The sequence below is a fragment of the Pantherophis guttatus genome, chromosome 1 (assembly GCF_059756535.1).
Source record: "Pantherophis guttatus breed Tessera chromosome 1, ASM5975653v1, whole genome shotgun sequence".
Classification (NCBI taxonomy): domain Eukaryota; kingdom Metazoa; phylum Chordata; class Lepidosauria; order Squamata; family Colubridae; genus Pantherophis; species Pantherophis guttatus.
In genome coordinates, this window is record NC_142063.1 from 198,093,209 (window position 1) to 198,119,422 (window position 26,214).

At 42.2% G+C, this 26,214-nt stretch overlaps 2 long non-coding RNA genes and 1 pseudogene across 3 annotated transcripts in view; 1 reads left to right on the forward strand and 2 right to left on the reverse strand.

Moving 5' to 3' along the window:
- LOC132711134 (uncharacterized) overlaps positions 1 to 18,143 on the forward strand; it is a 32,115-nt gene extending 13,972 nt beyond the window's left edge. Inside the window, exon 3 of the long non-coding RNA XR_009621968.2 lies at positions 17,949 to 18,143. This is a non-coding gene — a long non-coding RNA (uncharacterized LOC132711134). The remainder of the gene's footprint in view (positions 1 to 17,948) is intronic.
- Positions 1 to 26,214, reverse strand: part of LOC117674398 (uncharacterized) — a 55,666-nt gene that overhangs the window by 4,768 nt on the left and 24,684 nt on the right. The window contains exons 4-5 of one of the 2 annotated variants that reach the window (XR_004593841.2): positions 5,072 to 5,148; positions 2,441 to 2,527 (exon numbers count right to left, since the gene is read on the reverse strand). This is a non-coding gene — a long non-coding RNA (uncharacterized LOC117674398). The remainder of the gene's footprint in view (positions 1 to 2,440; positions 2,528 to 5,071; positions 5,149 to 26,214) is intronic. The other variant, XR_004593839.2, reaches the window with a different exon arrangement.
- Positions 5,939 to 7,874, reverse strand: LOC148116721 (uncharacterized; annotated as a pseudogene).

A 26,214-nucleotide genomic window follows, 5' to 3' on the forward strand; every position in this document is an offset into this window, starting at 1 on the left:
ACGCCTGCCAAAGTGGAGGCCATCAAACACGCCCCCACGCCATCTTCTAAAGCCGAACTACAGGCTTTTCTGGGGCTTCTGAATTTCTATGCTATATTCTTACCACACAAGGCGTCGTTGGCAGAGCCCCTTCATCGGCTTTTAGATGAAAAAATGCCATGGCGTTGGGACCGTAAGGCAGCTGCTGCATTCCGAGCTGTCAAAGACGCCCTCACTTCTGACGCTGTTCTCGTCCAGTATGATGAGAACCTGCCTCTCTCTCTGACATGCGATGCTTCTCCGTACGGGGTGGGAGCTGTTTTGAGCCATGTTTTACCAAACGGCACGGAGGCTCCCATCGCGTATTATTCTAGAACACTGTCAGCAACGGAAAGAAATTATAGTCAGATCGATAGAGAGGCATTGGCGGCCGTAGCAGGAGTCAAACGATTCCATGACTACGTATATGGCCGAGCCTTCTATCTCATCACTGACCATAAACCGTTGCTAGGGTTACTGGCAGGGGACCGTCAAACACCCCACATTCTCTCACCGCGCATGTCCCGATGGGCGGAATTTTTGGCGGCTTACTCATATCAGATTTTGTACAAACCCGGCAAGGCCATCGCTCATGCGGATGCCCTAAGCCGTTGCCCACTACCAGAAGCCGTCCAAGATCCTGCTGTGGCGGCCTCTGTATTCTTAATTGACGATCTAAATTTGCCGATTACCGCTGCCGACATAAAAAACCTTTCGGCATCCGACCCCGTTATCTCCAGGGTCCTAGATTGGGTCCGCCGGGGGTGGCCGCGCAAGCCGCAGGCCGACTGTTTCCTGCCTTACCATCATAGACAGCTTGAGTTGTCTGCCCACAGGGGATGTTTACTATGGGGCAACAGAGTGGTCGTTCCCCCCAGCCTTAGAACCCAAGTCCTGGAGTGCCTTCATGAGGCCCATCCAGGCATCGTCCGTATGAAGGCTCTCGGCCGTAGCTATGTGTGGTGGCCGTTAATAGATAGAGAGATAGAGGATTGGGTAGCGAAGTGTCAGCATTGCCAGTTAACAAGACCGGTCGCACCTGCGGCTCCTGTAAGGGATTGGGAAAAACCTAAAACTCCGTGGGCCCGGGTCCATGTAGACCTCGCTGGCCCCTTCTTTGGTCAGACCTTTATCATAGCGGTAGATGCATTTTCCAAATGGGTCGAACTTGCCCTCTTGTCCTCCTCCAACACGGAGGCCGTAGTCAGGGTACTAGAGGGTTGGTTCGCCACTCATGGACTCCCCGATGTCCTGGTGACCGATAACGGACCACAGTTTACATCGGCATCCTTCCAGTGGTTCCTAGCCCGATTGGGCATCCGTCACGCTCAAACTGCCCCGTTTAATCCGGCCGCTAATGGATTGGCGGAAAGGGCCGTCCGATCCGCTAAAGAGGCGCTTCGCCGCTTTGGCCCATCAAATTGGCAGCATAACATCAACCGGTATCTTTTAGCTCAACATACCACCCCTTGCGCTGTCACTAAACACAGCCCTGCCGAACTACTCATGGGACGGCGCCTCCGGATCACTCTTGATAGGCTGCATCCTGACTACATAGCTGACCCTCACTACGAATCCAGTGCGCACGCCAGGGCTTTCCTGGTCGGGGATCCGGTCTATGCCCAGAGTTTTGGGTCAGACGTAAAATGGGTTCCCGGGCATGTCACTCATCTAACAGGACCCTATTCCTATAGGATCCTACTCAACGATGGACGCACGTGGAGGCGGCATATAAATCAGCTCCGGTACAGGGCCGCCCGTCCGTTGGACCAGACCCCACCAGTTGTTGACGGCGCACCACCCACTGACGGGCCCGCACCACGGCTTGATGCACCAAGTCTTGTTCCAACCGAATCGTTCTCTTCGGCTGACTTACCTGAGGTTCCTGGCAGGGATTTACCCTTGAAACCATCATCGGCGAACACAGCGCAACCGCCGGCGATTCCGCTTCCAGTTGAAGTGACTCCGCCTTCCGCAGGTCCATCTCCACCCCAGACTCCTTCTGCATCTCCACCCCAGACTCCTTCTGTTCCGCTATTACGCAGGTCTGGGCGGAGCCGACGCCGACCAGCGTATTTGAATGACTACGCATGCGCCATCCGGATGGAGAGGGGTGTTGAGTCCTCGCGGCCACGTCATCAAGTCAGCGGGGTTGTTGCTAGTCCACGCGGATTGGCTAAGACGCGAGCAAGGAACTAGCGGGAGATTCCTGCTCGCGTATTGGTTAATCCCGTTCCTCAGGTTCCTTTTTAAGCAGCTGTCAGTTCGCCTTCAGCTGAGATTGTTGTTGTTGAATTCTCGTTTGCTCAATAAAGTTGGTGTTACTGCAGCCGAGCCTCTGATCATTATTACCCTTCCGAGAATTCAATAGGATGGAACTACCGAGGGTCACATAGTGGACATACAGACCAGTTACAAGTACCTTGGTATTCCACAGTCACATCGGAACCATGAGGAGGAGGCAAAGAAAACAGCAACATCCAAGTACCACCAAAGGATTTGACAGGTCCTGAAGAGCCAAGTCAATAGATCAAGATCCATGTCATCAACATGTTTGCTCTGCCAGTCATCAGATGCCCTGCTGAACTAGTGAGTTGGCCAAAGACGGACATGAAATCTGCCAATGTGAAGACCCTGAATAAGTCCTCACAATGTATGGAGGTTTCCACCCCAAGCCCTGAGACTGTACACCAGCTGGAAAGAGGGCTGTTGGGGTCATCCAAGTACTCCTGGATGCTCTGGGTTTCATCCAGTAGCTTTGATGTGGATGAAATCCAGAGCATCCAGGAGTACTTCAGTAATATGGCATCCAAAGATGAGCTGCTGAGAGAATACCTGAGGCAGCAGCAGAAGTGGGAGAAAGATCAAGCAGAAGAAGTGCCATGACAAGACATTGAGAAATTCTACCAGTGGTTGGAAAGGGCTTACTGACTAAAATGTCAGCAATGAGGCACTGGTTGTAGCAGCACAAGAGCAAGCACTAAGCACCAGATTCATAAAAGCAGGGGTCTACCATACTAGACAGAACCTGAAGTGCATACCATGCAGAGAAGCCTCAGAGATAGTCCAATACACAGTGGTAGAATAAGAGTGAAAATGAGTTTTTTATTTCATTTTATACATATATCCTGAAGATATATGCTGAATTAATTGTGTGTTTGATCCCTGCTCTTCATGGTTAATTACTTATAGGAATGAGATATCTGCTCAGAAAGTTACAAAGTCCTCCTTTAAAAAGGGGTGAAATCAGCCTTTTTAAGAAGGACATAATTGACCCATTCCTGAAAAAATCCTAACCAATATTTGGAAGGTGAAACAACACTGTAAATCAATTATTAACATTCCCCTTATTAAACAAGGCAAATGATCATGTGGTTTTCTTTCCTTGGTCAATTTCAATTCATTTTATAGGTATGCCTTTGGAAACATCTTATGGGATGAGCTATTGCAGGAGATGGATGGGTGATGGGACTATCTTCTCTTCTCTTCTCTTCTCTTCTCTTCTCTTCTCTTCTCTTCTCTTCTCTTCTCTTCTCTTCTCCTCCCCTCCTCCACTCCCCTCCCTTCCCCTCCCCTCCCCTCCTCTTCTCTTCTCCTCCCCCCTCCCCTCCCCTCCCTTCCTCTCCTCCCTTCCCCTCCCCTGCCTTCCCCTCCCCTCCCCTCCCCTCCTCCCCTCCCCTCCCCTCCCCTCTCCTCTCCTCTCCTCTCCTCTCCTCTCCTCTTCTCCTGAAACTCTCAGGGACTTTCATATTCCAGATGGATCAGTGCACATTTCTTAAGTCTGTTTGTCTTGAAATACTGGGGTATATAACTTTAGCAGCTTGTCTTTTACACAGCTGATCCCAGAGGGTGGCACTGGCATTTTTTTTCTTTTCCGCTCCATCATAGTTGTGCTGTGGAGTTCTTCAGGGCTCTATGTATTTCATTAAGCACATGAAATCACTGGGGGATAGTATCAGGTGAGATGGGGCTGAGATGCCACAAAATGCAGATGACAGCCGGCTTTATCTGCCTTTTGATATAAGATTGAAATTCTGTGGATAGAAAGAGCTGTGCATACCTATGCTGACTGGAAAGAATGATAAGTTATCAAAGAAATAAATAAAATGAAAACAGATTTCTAAGCTTCTCTGTTACCGCTCTCCTGGCTGCATCTGGAGCTCACAAACAGCATACGCAAGAAGTGAAAGCTTTATTCCCTGATATTAGCCTTTTCCCCTTAGTGCTTCTAGGTGGAATGTAGAACACTTAGGCGTGTTTGAAATTCTGACTTTAATTATAGTGCAATCTTGCTGTGATGGGGAAAAGAACTAGACAGTGATGCCCTGATCTTTCTCCTCTTTTTGAAGGCTGCCTACCTAAGTTTGGAATGTAATGTCACTGCTGACAATACCTCTGCATTTCTAAGTTCCTTTTTTTTCTGATAGCTTCAAAATACCAACAAAAGAAACTTGCCTGTCATGAAATGTGAATGTTCTGCAAGATGCAGAAGACACAGGCGTAATAGAAGAAGGCACGCCAGATTTATTTCTGCCGTGTCACTTCTGTGGATTCCGTTCAGGCAATTTCTTGTAGGTTGCTTTGTCCTTCTTTCCTACTCTTCATTATATTGTTTCTCTTCTGTATACTTTCTCCCCCACCCCCTCCTCCCTCGAGTCTCTTCTTGCACTTTGCTAAAATGAAATCTTCTTTGTCATTCTTATGGCACTCTCTGTCCCCAATGTGTTTGCTGAAATTTTCACTGAAATTGCAGCTGAGGATGAAAAAAAAACACCCTTCCACCCCTCTTTTAGATGGAGACTATATGTGCATGTACAATACGTATGTACAAACATTTGGGAGACAAATCTGTAATATCCTGATTATTCTTTTCCTGTTCCCATCTTCCTTCATTCACCTGTGGAAAAGTTAGGGAGGCACTGTCTCCCTCTCAATGAAGATGCAAAAAAACCCAACAAATTGTCTTCTGTTACTCTGCAGAGCATCCTTTGGATAAAGATTGAAAGATAGATGTATGAGGGAAATTAACTTCAAAACTAAAAGACCAACTGACCCGATTCCATATTCTTATGATTCAAGACTTCCATTCATCTATAAATGTTGCTTGACTTGGAAATCATTTCGCACACCCTGTAGAAACATAATGGGGAATATGAATAGTTTGGAATGACTAAAAAAAAAACTTCATTAGAGAGCATCTCATTCAAACATAAACTTTCAGTCTCTTTCACCCTCTTTGTAATTTTTACAAAGGACTCCAGAGAAGCTGAGTTTTGGATTAACAGTACAGTATTTGAGTTATGGACTAACCTGGGAGAAGGAGTGTCCATTAAGCCCGAATCGCTGTTAAATCTGAATAGGATTTTATATGTGTATCAAATACTCAATTAAAACATATAAAATGCAGATGCATATAAACCTATTCACCATTTTACAAAGGTATAATGGTGAATAGGATTGCATGCATCTGCATTTTATATATTTTACACAAGTATTTTATTCACATATAAATGGTGAATAGGATAAAACTCGGACCACACATTTTCTGAATAGTTTTTATCCCAGAGCTATAATTGCACTCAACAATGAATTAAAGGGCCACCATCAGTGAGATGTTGGACAGCATTACTTGGTGTGTTGTGTGGATGTTTGGGTGGTTTAGGTGTGGGGAATTTGTGGTGGGTGGGAGTGTGTTTCAGGATTGTTATGTGTGTTGGACCTGGTCTTTGGGTGTTAAGTGAATTTCGTTGTATGGGTATACTGTGTATACACGTACAATGAAAATAAAGTTGTTGTTGTTGTTGTTGTTGTTGTTGTTGTTGTTGTTGTTATTTACACAAAAATGACAGTATACATAGCAAACGAGATAACCATGCCGGGTTTCGTATCACAAATCACTAGTTGAACACTTCCCAAGGGTTTAGGACTGTGTGATGTATCGGTGGATTATGTGAGCAGATCCCAGTAAGGTGGCCTTCTGCAGCTGACCAATGGTGATCTTGTCAGCGGCAATTGTTTTTAAGTGTTTGCCTAAGTCTTTAGGCACAGCACCCAGTGTGCTGAGTACCACTGGGACCACCTGCACTGGTTTATGTCAGTCTCTGCAGTTCTATTCTCAAGTCCTGATATCTGGTGACTTTTTCAAGTTGTTTCTTGTCGATTCTGCTGTCACCAGGTATGGCAATGTCGATGATCCACACTTTTTTCTTCTCCACAATTGTGATATCTGGGATATTGTGTTCTAAAACTTTGTTGGTCTGTAATCGGAAGTCCCACAGCAGTTTTGCATGCTCATTTTTTATCACTTTTTCAGGCTTATGATCCCACCAGTTCTTTGCTATAGGCAGATGGTAGTTGTGATACAAGTTCCAGTGGGCCATCTGAGCAACTGTGTTGTGACGTTGTTTGTAATCAGTCTGAGCTATTGTCTTGCAACAACTCAGTATGTGGTCAATGGTTTCATCCGCTTCTTTGTAGAGTCTGCATTTGGGGTCATCAGCAGATTCTTCTATTCTGGCTTTGATTACATTTGTTCTGATGGCTTGCTCTTGGGCTGCAAGAATCAGGCCTTCTGTCTCTTTCTTCAGTGTTCCGTTGGTCAGCCATAACCAGGTCTTTTCCTTATCTACTTTTCCTTGGATCTTTTCAAGGAACTGTCCATGCAGTGCTTTATTACACCAGCTGTCAGCCTGAGTTTGCATCACTGTTTTCCTATATTGATTCTTGGTTTGCTGCACTTTGAGCAGCTTCCTCTTGTTGACCTTCATCAAAGCTGGTTCAACACTGTCTTTCACATAATCTGCCAGAGCATGCTTCTCTTCTTTGACTGTCTGCTTCACTTGCAGAAGTCCTCTGCCGCCTGCTTTTCTGGGCAAATATAGCCTGTCAACATCACTACATGGGTGCAACGCATAGTGTATAGTCATCACTTTTCTTGTTTTCCTATCCAGGCTGTTCAGCTCTGCCTGTGTCCAGTTCACTATCCCAGCAGTATATCTGATTACGGGTATCGCTCAAGTATTTATAGCCTTGATGGTGTTACCACCATTCAGTTTGCTTTTTAGAAGTTTCCTGATCCTTTGTGTGTATTCTTTGCTGACCACATTTTTCACTTGCCCGTGCTTGATGTTGTCCAGCTGCAGTATGCCCAGGAATTTGTAGGCTTCAGGTTGCTGGCATTTGATGGTTTGTCCATTGGGCATTTCAATTCCATCACTGTCTATGATCTTCCCTTTCTTCAGTGCCACTGTGGCGCATTTGTTCAGGCCGAACTCCATGCTGATGTCAGTGCTGAAAATTTGAACTGTATTGGTCAGTGACTGGATCTCAATTTCCGATTTTCCATATAGTTTCAGGTCATCCATGTACAGCAGGTGAGAGATTTTCTGTGAGTTTTTAGCAGTTTGATAACCCAGGTTAGTTTTCTGTAAAATTGTTGACAGGGGGGTCATGGCGAGGATGAACAACATAGGTGACAAAGAATCACGCTGGAAAATTCCTCTTTTGATGTTGACCAGTCCGTAGCTTTTACTTCCAATAAACAGTTCTGTTTTCCAGGACTTCATCACATTTGCAATGAAAGTACCAATGCACTTGCATATTCCGATGACGTCCAGGCACTTGATGATCCAGCTGTGCGGTAGTGAATCAAATGCTTTCTTGTAATCAATCCAAGTTGTATGCAGATTTGTTTTTTGGCTTTTGCAGTTCTCTAGAATCAGTTTGTCAATCAGGAGCTGATCCTTTGTGCCTCTGCTTCCTCGTTTGTTTCCTTTCTGCTCTACTGGCAAGATCTTATTCACTTCTAGGTAGTCCTGGATCCTGTCAACTATAATGCCGGTTAGCAGCTTGAACATGGTTGGCAGACACGTTATTGGCCTGTAGTTTGCAGGTGTTGTCCCTTTTGCTGGATCCTTCTGTATCAAATAGGTTTTTCCAGCTGTTAACCATTCACTGATGTTTCCTGTCTGCAACATCTCATTGAATTGTTCGGCCATTTTTCCATGCAGGCTGGTCAGATATTTGAGCCAAAAGCCATGCAGTTGATCATTGCCAGGCGATGTCCAGTTCTTGACTTTTTTCACTCTGTTGCTTATCATTTCAGTAGTTATTTTCAGTTGGTCCATTTTGTTCTTGGAGAATTTTGTCTCAAAATCTCTGATCCACCCAGCATTTTTGTTGTAACATTTCTCAGTCTCCCACAGGTCTTTCCAAAACTGAGTAGTGGCCGTTTTCTCAGGTTTTTCAATTTTCGTATCCCCTGTTTGATTCAGACTCTGATAGAACCGTCTTTGGTCTGATTGGAACAATTGATTTTGTTTGTACTGGATGACTCTGGCTTCGTATCTTTCAATTTTTCTTGCTGTCTCTGTTATCTGCTGCTTCACAATTTCCAATGCTTCAACAATTTTTCTTGTGCTGAGTCCGTATTTTTTTATCAGATGTTTCCTGATCTTGCAGTTCTTCAGCTTTTTCTCCTGCAAATTCTTCAAGTTGCTTGCATCTTCTCGCAGACTCTTGATTTTCAGTTCCAACCTAATTTTCCACTGCGGTTTTCCAGTCAATTTTCTAGGGGGCTGTGGCTGTTGAATCCCCAGTTCTTCTGTTACTATGACTGCTGTACTGTAGGCAAGCTGATTTGTTTGTTCAATTGATGTTATCTGGACTACTGCAAGTGCATAGTTCACATCTATCATCAATGGCACCAAATGTTTTCTAGGCACAGTCTTCAATGTTGGAAGCCTTCTTCTTTCCGCATTTGTTGCAGCATGTGCCAAGATTTTAGCTTTCAGTTCTTGCTGCCTCGCATTGAGTACTCCTGGTGTGTCAATGATGACTTCAAACCCTTGCTTATCCTGATCTTGCAAAATATCCGCATTTTCTTCAAATTCAGACTGTTCAGTTGCTCCAGATGTTGTTGGAGTATTTTCTGCTGCCAATTCAGCAGACTGCTGTGTTCCCGATTCACAATTTTTCCGTTGTGGTTGTTGTTGTTGTTGTTGTGGTTGTTGTTGTTGTTGTTGTTATTGTTATTATTATTATTATTATTATTATTATTATTATTATTATTATTATTATTATTATTTATAGAAGCATGTGATATTCAGACAGATTTTTATCCTTTGCTCCAGAGACCATTAAATAATCTTTCATTAAATCAAAAGTAAATAGCAGTGGACCTCTAAAATTATGTAATGTAACATGTTCCAGTTTTTCTTCTTGGAAATCTGGTGACCTTGCATTATCATAATGTTATCAAAGCATAATGTTACATCCCTACTTCACTGGCCTGGGAGTTAAGTGAAGCTATTATTCTGACAGGTTCTATTTATCTTTCCCATTGAACACCAAAAACTGGGTGGTTCCAAAAGCTAATGCACAGAACATAGTCAACTAAAATGCAAAGATCCATGAGGTCAATTTCCAGTAGATGATTTGAACCTATAGAATAGCATTGGACTACCTATGTCTGACGAATCCCAAATAAAGTGAAGCCAATCATGCAGCATCTGCCTTCTGTGGGTTTATGTAAGTCCACTTAATAAGTCATGGGGACATGCTAGGGGCAAGAATGAGTCTGAAATGATATTTTACCTGAAAGCATCTGGATTTCCTAAACAACAGTCCCAGTGCTTTTGAGCCCACGCAAGAAGTTTGTTACTAAAATAGGTTTGAGACAAATTCACAGATATACCATGTCATAATAACTTGCTTGTCCATCTCTGACATTTCTCCATCTTTTCCTGTGCCTTAAAATCTCAAACTTAATTTGATAGTTGATGGAAGCCCTTGGAAGAATTCATTCTTATGATGACTTATTAGTTCTTACTGTCACTGATTATTACATTGCTTATTTCTTCTTCTTGCTGCCAAATATGGCTGGTTTCTCAGAAATGCCACCAATTTGCCTCAGGTCATGGGATGTTTCGCTAATGACTATGCCCAGCAGCTATTTCTGAAACTGAGTGTGACATGCTTTTGAAATTCCAGATGTGCTCATAGGGCTTTTGGACACTGCTTGCCCAGCAGTTCAGTGTTCAAAACGTTTGGAACTGGGATCACCAAACAGATTCTGTTTACTCTATTTTCTGTTGATTCCATATACATTTATTCAATGGCCCTGGAAGATATAAATTCCATGGATTAATTTTTAAAGTTGTGTTTTAATCTCCTTTGAAAAATGTATGGATGCATTATTTAGTAGGCTGCAACAAGCAGCTGTGCCAGGTGCAAGCATCATAGATTACAACAGAACTACTCTTCTGTGTACACTTTCAAGAACTTTTCCCAAATAAGTATTTCTTTACAACTTGGAGCCAACATTAGTGTAAGCAGCATTTCAATGTAATTAAATTCAAGAGATGATTGTTGCATTGCTTGCTTTTTGCAGGTTTGCCTTTTAAGTACGGTTTATAACAGGGGATCTACTCTTGACTAAAGAGAGATTTATGTCTATTGAGATTTAATAGGAGAATGCTGCTTTTTGGACCAAGAGTTACATTTCGCTGGCGTGCTGGAGACTAGGTTCCAAAATATATCCAGGAACAGGAACAAAACGTGAATGGAACCAATACAAAAAAACCCTAAATTGGATTTAATGAAAAGCAGAGCTGTTAGTGGACCTAACAAACCTTGGCTGATCTCAAAAAAAGCAAACAGGGTTGATCCTGTTAATACAGTACTTGGCTAGGAACCACTAGATATTCCAGGGTATCCTAGGCTAGACAAGGAATACAATAATAAAATAGAATGATAGGGCTGGAAGAGAGTTTAGTAAGGTAAAGGTTCCCCTCGTACATATGAGCTAGTCATTCCTGACTCTAGGGGCTCATCTCCGTTTCAAAGCTGAAGAGCTAGCGCTGTCCGAAGACGTCTCCGTGGTCATGTGGCCAGCATGACTAAACTCCAAAGGCGCACAGAACACTGTTACCTTCCCATCAAAGGTGGTCCCAATTTTTCTACTTGCATTTTTTATGTGCTTTCGAACTGCTAGGTTGGCAGAAGCTGGGACAAGTAATGGGAGTGTCACTGCGTTATTTTATTTACCAGCTGAGCTCATTATTTCTGGACTGTCAGACTCTCCGTAGCTTTGCCAACTTCTTATCAGTAAGCTACGTGTTTCCGCATCCACCCACATTCCTTCACACACTCTTTTCTTTGTTCTCTTTCCAGCAAGGTCCGGCTGACATAGCCGGCAAGAATTATTTTCAAAAATGTAGCAATTAACTTTTCTTAGTTAGTGAGGTGTTTTATTTTCTTTATAACAAATAAATGAGTTTTATTAGAAACCTTTCTCGCGTTTCTTTTCGGAATATTGCAAACAAGGATAAGCCTCGATTCATCTCCTCCTCTAAACCAGGGTAATTAGTCCCAGAGCCAAACATGGGATTAATAAATGCCCTGACATCTGGCAGCTCGGATGGTTTGATTTATGGTTTTTTTCCTTGTTTTGTTATTTCTGATAAGAGCGCATAGGCAATTAGTTTTTAGCTACTGAGGTACGCTAATTATATTGCTGAGATGCCGAAACAGAAGTAAAACAAATACAAAATGTATTTTGCTGAGAAGGTGGCAGAAAGGAGGTTTCCAGATTTCCAGCCCCTTACTACAGCCACACGCCTGGAACAAGAAAAAGCCGTGGGAACAGAAATGGAGACAGATAAGACAGAAGCTGTTTTTGAAGATGATGATTTACGACTGAGGTCAGTAACATTTTCTTCTGATCTTCCAAGCTCTGAAAAAGTCTTCCCAGAACCTTCTGAATTTGTAACGCTCAATGCAAGGCCAAAGCACACTGCTGAGCAAAATTCCTCCCACACAGAGAGAGAAACAATTCATTATTCTCCTCGAAGCTCTAAGCTCACTCAGCGTGAGATGGCTATGAAAGCTTTTCGTGACCGTATAAAACTCTATGAACAGCAGCTATCCCAGGCAAAAATGGCTATATCTATGCTTGAGCAAGATATGGGAGATAACTTAAATTTTTCAAAAAGCGCCATATTGTCTTCTTGCTCAGAGCCAAAGACACTCCCCCTGGTGGATTCTGTGTCAGGCCACTTAAGGCAAAGAGCACTGCATACGTCACATGAAAGTCTCCCTGATCAAGTTACACATGTCTTACATAACCACTCCTACTCTAAAGCATACAATGCCCCGTATGCAAAGCTGCCCGAAGCTAAAGGTGCAGCACCATCTGCTGGCAAAAGTAATTTACTACAGGAAGCTGAAATGCCACAAGTGTTTCCACAGGCCCAAACTCAAACACCCCCTGGCGGTGTTGGTATCTTTTTAGATGGAACACAGCAAAGGCAAATGACTACATCTCCAGCAGGTCATGCCAATATTGCAGCTCAAGCACAAATGGCAACTGGATTACAGCAGATTCCAGTGCATCAGCCACAGCAGCTACAAATGCCTGCATATGTGCCCCAGCCACAAGTGCAAATAGGGCCACCTCCTGGCCCACCTCCAATGGCATAACCAAGACCATTTTTAGGTCCACAACAGGCACAGCAAATACCATAGGCATTTCTGCCAGCACAGCCAGCGTACCAAGTGCAGGCTCCTCACCAGGCATTTTCTGTCTCTCCACTAACTGGTGAGTCAAAACTAAAAATGTCAGGACACAATTACAAAGCCTGGGTCAGTGAGATTACACTATTGCTTCTTAGAGAAGGCAGTCACTGTATGGTATTTAACCCACCTGCTCAACCATGGGACTTTGCAATAAGAGATTTAGAGATAAGGGCTCGCACAACATTATTGATGTCCATGGATACTGAACTGCAGGTCACTTTTCCACCAAATACAACAGCCCGACAAATTTGGGCTGAATTGGAAAATTGCTACAGGCCTATCTCAATTGAATCTTCATGTTTACTCATGTCTGAACTCCACGGTTCGAGATTGAAACCCGGTGAACAAATTGGAGGACATTTGACCAAACTGAAAGGTCTGAGAACAGAATTGAGAGAAAGAGGCCATAACATTGAAGATATTCAAATGATCAGCATCATTATTAACTCTTTGAATTATGAATGGAAAGATGCTGTTACAAAGATTAACCAAGTCCCTATTGCTCAACGCACAGTGGACAATGTCTGTAGACTTTTAATTGAAGAAGAGGCATTCATGCTGGCCACACCACACTTGAGAGGACCACCCGCATCAAGAGCTCCAGCTAGGCGCCCCTTCCGAGGAAGGACCTACGCTCCAAGGATGCCAAGATGCTACACCTGCAATCGTGTGGGACATGCCACCCGGGATTGTCCCCAACGAGTTCCAGCTCCTGTCACATACCAGCCCAGAGGAACAGATTCCAGAGGCAGAGGCAGAGGTGGAAGACAAGGTCGTAGTGGTTTCCGGCGTGATCCACAAACTCCACTCGCCACATTGGCTTTAACCAATGATCCACAACCTCAACCAGAGTACGACAGACGACTCCTGTGGACTTTGGACAGTGGTGCAGCATTGCATGTTACCTACAGAAAGGAACTTTTCACAGAGATGCACGAGCCAGAACCAGAACTACGTGAACTTTATTCTTTTTCCAATCATCCTTGTCAGGTCAAAGGAAAAGGAACTGTTTATGTTGAAGAGCTCGATGCATTCATTCCTGATGTTTATTACATACCAACAGCAACCAGTAATTTGCTTAGTCAGAGTCACTTGTCTAGAACATTAAAATTTCAGGTTCACCACCTTGAAAAAGCAAGTTACATAGTTAAAGATGGAGATATTGTTGCTGAAACCATATTAATTGGTGGTGTTTATTACTTAAAGCCAAAGCCTAAACCACAAACACAGGCAAGTATGCAAACTCCCAAAAGGGAAGGCACAGGCCCAGAGAGAGATGCTCCAGTGAGAGATCCTGTTGCTATTCCAAAGGCTCCTAAAGCCAACAAAAATAGAATTGGTAAACAGGTTGCTCAGAGCAAGCCTGAGGTTCCGCATAAAAATGTTAATGTTGAGAATTCACTAACTGGTAAACCTTTGCATTCCAGGTGTATCCACAAATGGCATAGAAGATTGGGGCATGCCAGTTTCCGTGTTCTTAGGAAGATGCCGGAGTTCGCAAAAGGTTTGAATCTAAAGGGGTGTAAGGTGTTTTTGGATTGTGCTGTATGCAAGAAGGCCAAATCCAAAGCAGCAGCCATTCCCAAACACGCTACACGCCTGTCAACACGCATTTTTGATTTGGTTCACATTGACATAGTTGGTCCATTCCCACCATCATTTGGTGGTAGAAAATATTTTCTAACAATTGTTGATAATTACTCTAGATATGGATATGTATATCCTATGAAAGAAAAATCAGAGACTTTTCAGATCTTTAAAGACTTTGCAACCCTTGTTTCTACCCAACACCAAGTTCGCATCGCCAGAATCCAGAGTGATCGTGGTGCCGAATTCATGTCTCAGCGTTTCCAGGACTGGATGCGTAAGAATGGAATTATTCATCAGACGTCGGCGCCTTACACACCGGCTCATAATGGAGTCGTAGAACGAAGACAAGGGGTACTGCAAACCATGATGCGTTGTCTCCTAGAAGACGCCAACCTTGGTAAGATATACTGGGGTGAAGCTATCAAGTACGCAAATTACATTGTCAACCGTACTTGGAGCAGTGTAACAAATCAGACTCCTTTCTTCATGTTGTATGGCTACAAGCCCGATCTTAAAAACATTCATATTTTTGGTTCATATGCTATGGTGAACATTCCCTTAGCTCAAAGAAGAAAAGGAGGTCCAGCAGCAAAGAGACTGAGATTTATGGGTATTGATGATAACTCAAAGTGGAGCAAATTTATTGACTCTAAACATGTAATTGTGATTTCCCAATCTGCTAATTTTGAAGAAGATATTGACTGGTCCAGGATTCATTCCAATGATCCTGGAGTTTATTTTCCCAGAGATGATACTGCTGATACCACGCAGATTGATGATCAAGATTCCACTGATTCTTCTCAACCCAATGTTCCGTCTTCGCAAGCCGCGGATGCTGACGCTAGCGACGAAAGTGAGGACGAGGACGAAGCAGAAGAAGACTGGACAGTTGTTCCGAGACGTTCCAAGAGGGCCACAAAAGGAATTCCTCCGCAACGATATTCTTGGCAACTGACAAAAGCACCCTTGCCTTTGATTTGCAATGTTACACTTCCACCTGATAATTTCACACAAATCAAGCAGCTCCCTGATTCAGAGCAAGACAAATGGTATGAGGCAATGCAGGCTGAAATGGACAGTCTAAAGAAACTTAAAGTATTTACACCTGCAAAACCTCCAGCAAACAAAAAGGTCATTGGCACTCGATGGGTCTACAGAATCAAAAAGAAACCAAATGGTGAGTCACTGTACAAGGCCAGACTTGTAGCTCAGGGTTTCGCTCAACGTTATCCTGAGGACTACACAAATACTTACTCACCGACAGTCAGAACTGAGAGTGTAAAAATTGCTTTAGCAACTGCAACTATCCTTGGTTTAGAAGTTTTCCAGTTTGATGTTGACACGGCTTATCTACATGCAGACCTAGACGAAGAGATCTACGTGAGAAGTCCTCCAGGATTCCGACAGCAAGAAGGGGATACCTGGTTCCTAAACAAAAGTCTCTATGGTCTGAAACAATCTGGTTTAATGTGGTATTTATGTCTTACTGACAAACTAAATTCAATGGGCTTTATTAAGTCCGAAACTGATGAGTGCGTGTTCACAAAAAGATCTAACAATGCATATGAGATAGTTCTTGTTTATGTTGATGATATTGTTTATATTGGTCCAAATAAGCAAATGAGTGAAATTTTTGCCAAAGCTTTGCAGAGATACTTCACATTGAAATCATTAGGTCACATTAGCACTTATTTAGGTGTTCAGATTGAAAAGACACAGAAGGGGTTTAGTCTTTCACAAGAAGATAAAATTGAACAAGTTTTGCATCATTGCAACATGAAAGATGCTAACACAACAAAGACACCCATGCAAACAGATTTTCACAACTTGACACAAGAAGAAAGTCCTGAGTTCCAGGATCAAACACTTTATCATTCAGTCATTGGGTCACTATTGTACATTAGTAGTTGGACCAGACCCGACATTGCACTTAGTGTTAATCTCTTATCACGACACGTAGGTAAGGCAAAACAGTTTCATTGGACATGTATTAAGAAATTATTGAGATACCTAAAATATACCAAACATTTGAAGTTATTGTTAGAACCAACACATACTGATTATGCAGAATTATGTTGTTATGCAGATTCTGATTGGGCAAGTGATAAGAAATCACGTAAAAGTACTTCAGGTTATATGATGTTCTTAAATGGATGTCCTGTTTATTGGCAAGTACGTAAACAGAATTTTGTTTCTTGTTCATCTACTGAAGCTGAATATGCTTGTGTTTCAGATGCATGTAATTCCCTAACTTGGTTTGATGCTTTAGTCACAGATATCTGGACACACCCGATCCGACCGATCACCGTGATGGAAGACAATGAATCGGTGGTTTATATTTCTGAATCTCATTTCACAGGTTCTAGGTCCAGACACATTGACATCCGTTATCAAAACATAAAACATTTAGTGAAAAAAGGTTTTGTCAAAATGCAATATGTATCTACACATGATCAAATTGCTGATATGCTCAACAAACCACTTCCAGCAGCTCAACATGAGTATCTACGCAAGAAGATGTGCCTTATTTGATGATGTACTGATATTCGCTCAACTGGCAAAGAAGGGGAATGTCACTGCGTTATTTTATTTACCAGCTGAGCTCATTATTTCTGGACTGTCAGACTCTCCGTAGCTTTGCCAACTTCTTATCAGTAAGCTACGTGTTTCCGCATCCACCCACATTCCTTCACACACTCTTTTCTTTGTTCTCTTTCCAGCAAGGTCCGGCTGACATAGCCAGCAAGAATTATTTTCAAAAATGTAGCAATTAACTTTTCTTAGTTAGTGAGGTGTTTTATTTTCTTTATAACAAATAAATGAGTTTTATTAGAAACCTTTCTCGCGTTTCTTTTCGGAATATTGCAAACAAGGATAAGCCTTGATTCATCTCCTCCTCTAAACCAGGGTAATTAGTCCCAGAGCCAAACATGGGATTAATAAATGCCCTGACAGGGAGCTCACCCTGTTACCCGGCACTAGGGATTCGAATCGCTGAACTGCTGACCTTTTGATCAACAAGCTCAGCATCTTAACCACTGAGCCACCATGTCCCTGGAAGAGAGTTTAGAGATCTTTTAATTCAACTGCCTGGCCATAGTAGGAATCCACACACCAGCCCAAAGAAATGGGTCTCCAGTCCTTCCTTAAAAATCTTTAGAAATGGAGTGCTCACAACTCTAGGAGGCAGGCTGAGCCACTTTTTAACAGCTCTCACCATCATGAAATTCTTGGGAGCTATGGAGAATCAACTCACGGATGACATCCGGGAAGGCAAAGGCATTCTACTTCCATGTTATTGCCAAGAAACTAGCACAAATATGAACATGTTACCAGGAATTGAATATAGTGCTATATATTTAATATTACTCTGAGTGTATGTAATAATTAATTTTTACTATGATAAATGTTGACCACTTTTGGAGGCCAAGGCATTCAAAATCACTTTTGGTGATTACATCAGGCATTGGAAATTGCAAATGGTAATTCCTCTTGTTTTGTTTATTTATTTTGTTTGTGCCTTTTAGGCAGTCTTGATTCCTGGAGACTCCCTGGACAAGTCTCAGTTTTCTAGCCAAGATTTCAGAAGTGGTTTGCCATTGCCTCCTTTCTATGGCTGAGAGAGTGCAACTGCCCCAAGATCACAGAGCTGGCATTATGCCTCAGATAGGACAAGAACTCAGAGTCTCCCAGCTTTTAGCTTGGCGCCTTAACCATTACTGGCTCTCTTCTGATTATAATTTTATGTTTATGTGTATCTACAGGAATGAGCAGGAGAGTTCCTGCGAGTGGAAGAAAAGGCAGCATAGTCCAGAGTTGGAGGCTCTGGGAAGGAAGGAAGAAAACATTTCAAAGAGATTCTGCCTTAATTGGTTTGCTATAAGTCTGCCTAAAACTTAATTTACAGATTTCAAGATTATGGTATTATTCTGACTCGCATTAAAGATCCCTTTCTGAAATCTGTCTGGTTCTTACTTCTTGCTAGATGGGGCTTGGAAATGTTAGAGGAAGACAGTTCATCAAATTATGATAACAGAAAATAAGAAGCAATTATACCATTATCCGTTGTGCAGTGATGGAGGATTTATACCAAAGGGCAGCACAAATATTCTGCAGATCACTAGCTAACTAAAGAACAAGAAGCAGAGGACAGGAATAAATGTGCAGCTTTCAGAATGCGAAGAAGGGAATACGTTGCCACTAGCAGGATCCTGCTGTTATGTGAAATATCCAGCATCTTGAAAATCCTCTTTGGTGCTCTCATGACATTTTAAAATGCTACTTTAAATCTTCACTATAATTTATATTTGGGTATCGGTTGGCATTTGTGGAATTTAGAGATAAATGTGACTTTTCACAATGCAACTTTCTTTCTTTTTTAAAACATTCTGAATAAGCTGCTGTCTATTAAAGCCTGCTTCACTCACAAGAAGGACAAGGTATAAACAAAACCAAACTCATCATAATGTAAGAGTCCCGACGATCCCTTCTAAATCCAGTTAATACAGTTGCACATAAATGATGGTGTTAAGAGGAGAGATTGGTGCAATTCCATTTCCCAAATTCTGGTTTTTGTTTTAGTTGTTGAGGGTTGAGTTAACTGCTAGTGATTCTATAAAGAGATCTCCCTATGACCTCTGGGAATGAAGAGGTTTGCACCAGTTCAGCTCTGGCATCACCTTTAGTACTTTGGTTAAGTAAGTGGAATTCTACTAAGCAAAATGCCAGCTAAATACCATTAAGAGAAGCGCATTACCAGGAAATGTATTAGTGTGATTGAAATACCCTTCCACAACTGTGTAGAAGATTCTTATTTTCTGCCTAGTCATATTAGAAATCCATCTCAAGCGTTAGAATCAAAGGTGGGTTTCAGAAGGTTCTGACCAGTTCTGGAGAACCGGTAGCAGAAATTTTGAGTAGTTCAGAGAACTGGTAAATACCACCTCTGACTGGCCCCACCCCCATCTATTCTCTGCTTCCCGAGTCTCAGCTGATCTGGAGGAAATGGGGATTTTGCAGTAACCTTCCCCTGGAGTGAGGAGGGAATGGAGATTTTACAGTAGCCTTCCCCTGCCACGCACACCAAGCCACACCCACAGAACCGGTAGTAAAAAAATTTGAAACCCACCACTGGTTGGAATCATCATTGTACTTCACTGGAGATTGGTGGCCAATAAATTTGAATGAATGAATGAATGAATGAATGCCCTTCTTTTTCCAGAATGCTAAAACAGCATTTCTCAAACTTTTGGCAACTGTAGGTTGCCAAATAAGTGTACAGAAAGTGCAGAGTCCATTGAGTTAAATATCTCCAATGTTTCATCCATTAGAGGATGGAATTTCACATGTTGAGTAAATAAGAAAGTTATATTGTATTTGTACATGCCTCTCCTTCATCCCCACTTCCATTTTAAAAGAAGTTCAGAACTAAATTTTATATCCCAAAAAATTAATCCAGAATTATTTATTGAATTTTGTATGTGTCCTGTACCATAAGGTAGCATAAATTTACAATTCTACAAAGTTCTTCAGCAGAAATATCTGAGTCCTAAGGGTAGGACAATCTCTAGCCCACATGTTCAGATACTCATCACTGTATTTCCTGTTCATATTTTTTCTTTCTCAGTTGCTTGGACAAGAATAGAATTTGCTTATTCATATCTGCTAGGTGAAATTTTCAGTAGATTGATATATTCTTTTTTCCTACACTAAGATTCCTTGCTTTCCTACTCACTACCATCTCAAGACCCATTACAGCATATACAAAATTGGGATTTATTGTCCCAGTATTTACCAGTTTGTTTAATTTCATCCATGTACTTCATAATGGTGGAAATATTCATGTATATTTTTTTGCTATTTATTTTGACTAAATAAATATTTTTCTTAACATTCAGTATCATAAGTACTTTGATCTTGAGTTAGAGGCTCACCTCTAACTCCAGGTGACTTATAGACAAATTTAAGGGCACACTTTATAGATCCTTAGATGAATCTGTTATTTATTTCTTCATTGTGGGATTTTTCTCAGTTGGTTCAATAGTCTTTCAATTTTCTCAAAGCATAAATTAAGGTAAGTGTAATTTTGGAAATGACTTTCTAAAAATCTATTTTACACTGGCTGCCTTCCAGTCCTCTGGCACAGATGCAAAATTTAGGAATATATGTTGTACATTTTTGGTTGGAAATTAGCCATTGAACATGTGAATAACTTAAGAACTTTTGGATAGATGTTCTTTCACTTCTGATTTCTCTGCAAACAAAATCTAGACCTTCACCTCTTTTTACCACTATTTGATTAATTCCTTTCAATTCTGAATCTACCATATGTCTTCTTTAGTGAGGACAGATGCAAATAATTAATTATGCTTCATTGCAGTTTTCTAATCTTGCACACTTTTAACTTCCATAGTCAATAGTTCAGCTATATCCCTATAATGAAATGATACTTAACACATACCACTAAAGCAAATAAAGGATTAAGTACCCTGTTTCCCCCAAAATAAGACATCCTCTGATAATAAGCCCAATTGGGCTTTTGAGCACATGGCAATAAGACCAAACACTTATTTCAGGGTTCAAAAAAATATAAGACAGGGTCTTAGTTTTGGGGAAACACGATAGATATTTACAAGGATAATAGAAAGGTAGGGGAACATGCAGAGATAGTGTAAGCACCTAGAGCCGTGATGGCAAACCTATGGCACGCGTGCCACAGGTGGCACGCGGAGCCATATTAGTGGGCACGCCAGCTCAGCTCTGAGGCGCATGTGCGCACCGGCCAGCTAATTTTCAGGCCTTCTGGGCCCACCAGAAGCAGGGAAACAGGCTGTTTCCTGCCTCTGGAGGGCCTGGGGGAGTGGGGAAGGCTCGCTTTTCTTTCTTACCTGGCTCCAGATCCTCTCTATGCATCTGGGAAGGGCGAAAACAGCCTTTCCCACTCCCTTGGAGGCCCTACGGAGGCTGAAAGGGCCCATTTCCTGACTCCCGGTGGGACAGGAAGTGACATTTTTTCCTGTCCCCAGCCTCCAGAGACTTCTAGAGAGGCTCCTAGAGATTTCTAGAGAGGCTCCTAGAGACTCCTAGAGAGGTTCTGGAGGCTGGGGACAGCAAAAAATGTCACTTCCTGTCCCAGCGAGAGTTGGGAAATGGGCCCTTTCAGCCTCCGTAGGGCCTCCAAGGGAGTGGGAAAAGCTGTTTTCGCCCTTCCCAGATGCATAGAGAGGATCTGGAACCAGGTAAGAAAGAAAAACGGTCCTACGAGGCCTGGCTCATGTGCCAGGAGCGGGGGTGGGTGGGGTTGCGTGTGCATGAGCGTGGGCACATGCGCGCATGAACCTCCCCGCCCCCCCTCTCCTGGCACACAATGGTAAAAAGGTTAGCCATCACTGACCTAGAGTCATGGTGGCACAGTGATTAGAATGCAGTATTGCAAGCCAACTCTGGCAGTTCGATCCTGACTGGCTCAAGATTGACTCAGCCTTTCATCCTTCCAAGGTCAGTTAATTGAGGATCCAAATTGTTGGGGGAAATATGCCAACTATGTAAACTGCTTAGAGAGGGTTGTAAAGCACTGTGAAGCGGTATATAAATCTAAGTGCTATTGCTATCTGATATCACTATGAATTCAACTTCTGTTCACATTTTATTTATTTACTCTTATATTTCTATCCTGATTTTATTTGTACAATTAAAAATGGCCAACATTACCCAGTTGGCATTGATGCTAGGGAGGACTAGAACTCATGATGTCCTAGTTTCTAGTACAGTGGTTTAACCACTACACAAAACTGGAAATGTTACTTACCTATACCACATACTCAAGTGGAGGGATGGGAGAATTAAAACATCAGAAGCAAGAATACATGGTTAAAGAAAAGGAAATGGATGGATGGATGGATGGATGGATGGATGGATGGATGGGTGAGTGAGTGGATGGATGAGTGAGTGGATGGATGGATGGATGGATGGATAATAGCTAAACCTATAACAAGAAAATAAATAAGTTTAAAAGAGAGGAGTTAACATCAATAGAAGAATTTGGGGGGTTTACATTTATCATTAGTATAGTGGCAATGAACATTTAAACAGTATTTATTTATCTCAATATAATTTCAGAAGGAATTATGCACTCCTGACCAAATAAACCTCTCCAGGTTCTTGTTTCTGGTTTGGTGAACCAGGGTTTTGGGTTGTTGTTGTTTTTTGCCTCTCTTGGGGCACTTGTACTTGAATCTTTGTGGTGTTTGTTCCTTATTTTGCCATCTTTCTAATAGTTCCTTGATGTTGCTTATTAGCTGCAGGTTTTACAGCTTTGATTTGATGGTACTTTTGCTGACAAATGATTTTTTAAAAATCAGTTTCTAAAATTGGTGTATTGAGTGACCCCCAATCTCAACTTTAGAAGAGATTTGACAGTTCAGTTATGCAGTGCCTAGGAATGCCAAACTGATCTGATGATAGCAGAGAAACATTTTAATTTGATTTTGATATGACATGTTTGGTTCCTAAACTATACGTACATAAAATCAAACTAGTGTATAGCTTTCACAGATCTTAATTTAAATGGGAAAGGAACATCTGAAAAAAGGTGATGTATGTTTTCTCCTTTTTTTTTTCACACACACACAAAAAGATTTGGCTTCACATTGGTATAATTGGAGAGCGTTGAAATTTTATATTTACTCATTTTGGCAGCTTCTTTTAAAAATGAATCCCGCTTCATGATCTAACCAGTGACAAATGGCACAGAAGTTTCACTTGCAATGCTAAAGCAAAATTATCTCGCTTCCTAGGGTGTGATGGCAAAGAACTGTTTCTCTCTCTCTCCCTCTCTCCCCTCCTCTCTCTCTCTCTCACACACACACAATGATTTTTTTCACAAGAGCAATGAGGACTGATAGGGGCTCTACCAGCTGAGCTTTTGACCTAAATAGTTTCAGCAGCATAACACTTACTGAATTTTCCATTCGTGGTTGCACATTGGAAGCCAATTAAATTAGATGGCGATCTGTTTCAGAATATTTGTCTCGGAGCTGCTTAAACAGAAATGCAAACAATTGCTATTTGGAGAGTTCTCTGCACAGAGAAATGGATACTATCCTGCTGGTTTGCAGAAACCCCCGCCAAAGGCCAATTTGTTATAATTTAGAGGATGCATCATTTCCTCACCAATTTCCCCTCTAAAAAAAACAACAACCACAACCTATTATTCCCCAATTTCTCTGCTGTCAGCTTCTCTGAATTTGGCATATACTAAGTAGTGTATTTTGCAGTATTTGCTTTCCTATCACAAAGAGTATATTTCTATTATTAGTAATATTATATTATATAACAGTATGTTATACAACAGTAATAAATGTTTGTCACTACTTAATATCTTGTACAAATTGCTCATGCATAGTTATCATCTCCCTAAATTATCCCTGCTCCAACTGAATAGCAGAGATTAACATTGCACTCTTATATTTTCATGGCACTTTCTCCATCTTCTCCTTGCCATCCTTCCAGTTCAGGCAACAATTCACCAGGCCAAGAACTCGTCAAGGTATCCACAGACCTGTTGTGGCCCGCCAGTGGCCTGCGCGGATCGTGGCTGATCCCGACGACGAGGAGGCTGATGTGGTGTCGCGCCAGCAGCTTGCATAGCTGGTGCTCGCGTCGGACAGCGAGGAGGCCGAAGAGGAAGTGGTGCCAGAGGCAGAGACTCAGCCAGGGCCTTCAGAACCTCGAGATCCTTCCAGTGGAGAGAGCGAAGTGGAGGAGCCTCTCCTCAATGCTCAGGCACGCAGTGCTGCCAAAAGGCAGGAGTGGCTACTCAGGAGGAGGAGGTCTACTCGAGAGTAGGGCTTGAGGATAATTGATCACTCTCTTAGCCTATTTAAGTTGCATGCAGCTAGTGCTTTCTTGCTAGAAACAACGTCTCATTACTACAGAGCATCTTGGAGAGCGAGTGACTTTTCATATCTGGTTTTCTGGGCTGGTTGGCAACCTTTGCCGGACTTTGTTTTTAATAACTTTGATAAGGACCCTTTGCATGGGAAGCCTGCATTCTTGAAAGGGGTTTGTTCGGAATTAAACAGTGTTTGCGAAGCTTGGTCTGTGTCACATTCTCTGGGAATCCGAAGCTGGGACAGAACAAGACCTATGAGAATGGTTGTTCACACAGCTCCCTCCCTGTGCTTCATATACAAATGTGGTTAACACAGAAATGCAAAAGTGGGCTTAGCATCACTGTGCTACATGTGTATGAGCCACATTTTGCAAGTGAAATTAAGTGCAAAATGGACCAATACTACATGTTAGGTTGAATGTACAGTATGAAAGAAAACTGATGCATATCCATTGTTTCATTATGCATATTTAATATTTAACCAGGATAATGTATATTGTCTTGACTTTAAAGCAAATCCTAGCTATTTCTTCTCCTAGCCCAGGGGTGTCAAACTCAAGACCCATGGTCGGATCCGGCCTGCTGGGCCATCCTGGTCTACCCAATGCAGAGAGGAAAGATCAGGCTAGCATGGCTTCGGCCCAGTTTACCCAATGCAAAGAGAAACATGTCAGCAGTTTGGGGAGTGGTGTCAAGCTGGCCATGCCCACCCAGTTGGCCACGCCCTCACGGCCCTCCCAAGGTCCACCACAGCCCTAATGAGACCCTCAATGAAATTGAGTTTGACACCCCTGTCCTAGCCCTTCCTTTATTTGGCAGAGTGGTGAGGCAAGGAGTAAATATTGCCAATCAGATGCTGAATTTTGTCCCTTGCCTTTGGGGCTGAAGATAGACATCTGGAGAACAGATCAAGATTTGGGGAGAGAGGGACAAGTGGGACTTTGAAAAGAAGGAAACATATTCCTAAGGGTTTGAGGCCTGCATTGGCCCTTTTTGAGGGGTGGGTTCAGCCTGTGATCTGTGCTTTGCAGATCTCCCTTAGATAGCAGATTTTCCACTGTTGCCTTGAAAAACAAGGGATTGAAAGTATCCCAAACTAAAAACGGCCCTACTGTTTGAGTCTTTTATCCATCTGTCAAAAAAAAGAGAGAGAGGGTTATGTTTTTAATATACAGGGAAGAATTATTTGCTGCTTAGATATACATCCACGTCCAGTGATTATGGATGGAAACATGCAGCTTTTGAAATCAAATGGAAGCAGATCTATAACTCTATATCTTTACTCTAGTTGGACTGAGCGTAGTGTTTTGTACAGAGATAAATGAAATGCTTTGCCAAATGACAAGTGTCTGAATAAATGCTCCAAAATTCCAGGGGTTATTTGTTATATTTCAGTGTTGCTCTTTAAAGTTTAATTTCTGCTTCAAGGGAATGACCTTCATACTGGTCCTCTAAGTCGGGGGGAAAGGGAGAAGGCTTATGATGTGCCTTTTGGAGATCAGTTCTGCTGCCTGGCAAGCACAAATTAAAGTCTTCTGTCATCAGTGGTGGATCAAGTTTTAAGGCTGTCCATAATGGTCATGCTTTTGAAAGGTTGTTGCTAGAGAAGATGAGGTTTAGAATAGCGGAAGCCACCTTCATTACCGTTTATCTGGACATAGCTGGCAGGATGTAATAAACTGAATGAGACAGAAATGACAAGTCTCTGGGCTAGAGATTTCCAGACAAAAAAAATGGCATTTTAGACAAAATTGATATACACAACTCTATTTTCAGCAGGGGGTAGGGAAGCACTGCAGAGTAAGAATCAGGTTGAAGTGGTTGAATTTCATTTCTCATTTCCAGGGCAGTTCCCCAATAATGAAACGTAATGGTTATTTGTAAGCCACTGAGAGAATTAGCAGTGATAAAGATTTAAAATCTATTTATGTGTCTGTTGTGCTTTTGAAATGCTTAAAGAAACACACCTGTTTCTGCTTCAGAGCTCCATAAATGCGGGTTGCTATCTACATGGATGCCTCCGAATTTATTTTAATGCATTGTGATGACTCTATTTCTGTATGGCTGTGTTAAAGAAAACTTCAGAAGTAAATTTAAAGTAATTGAAAAACAAATATGAGACAGTACATTAAAATTAC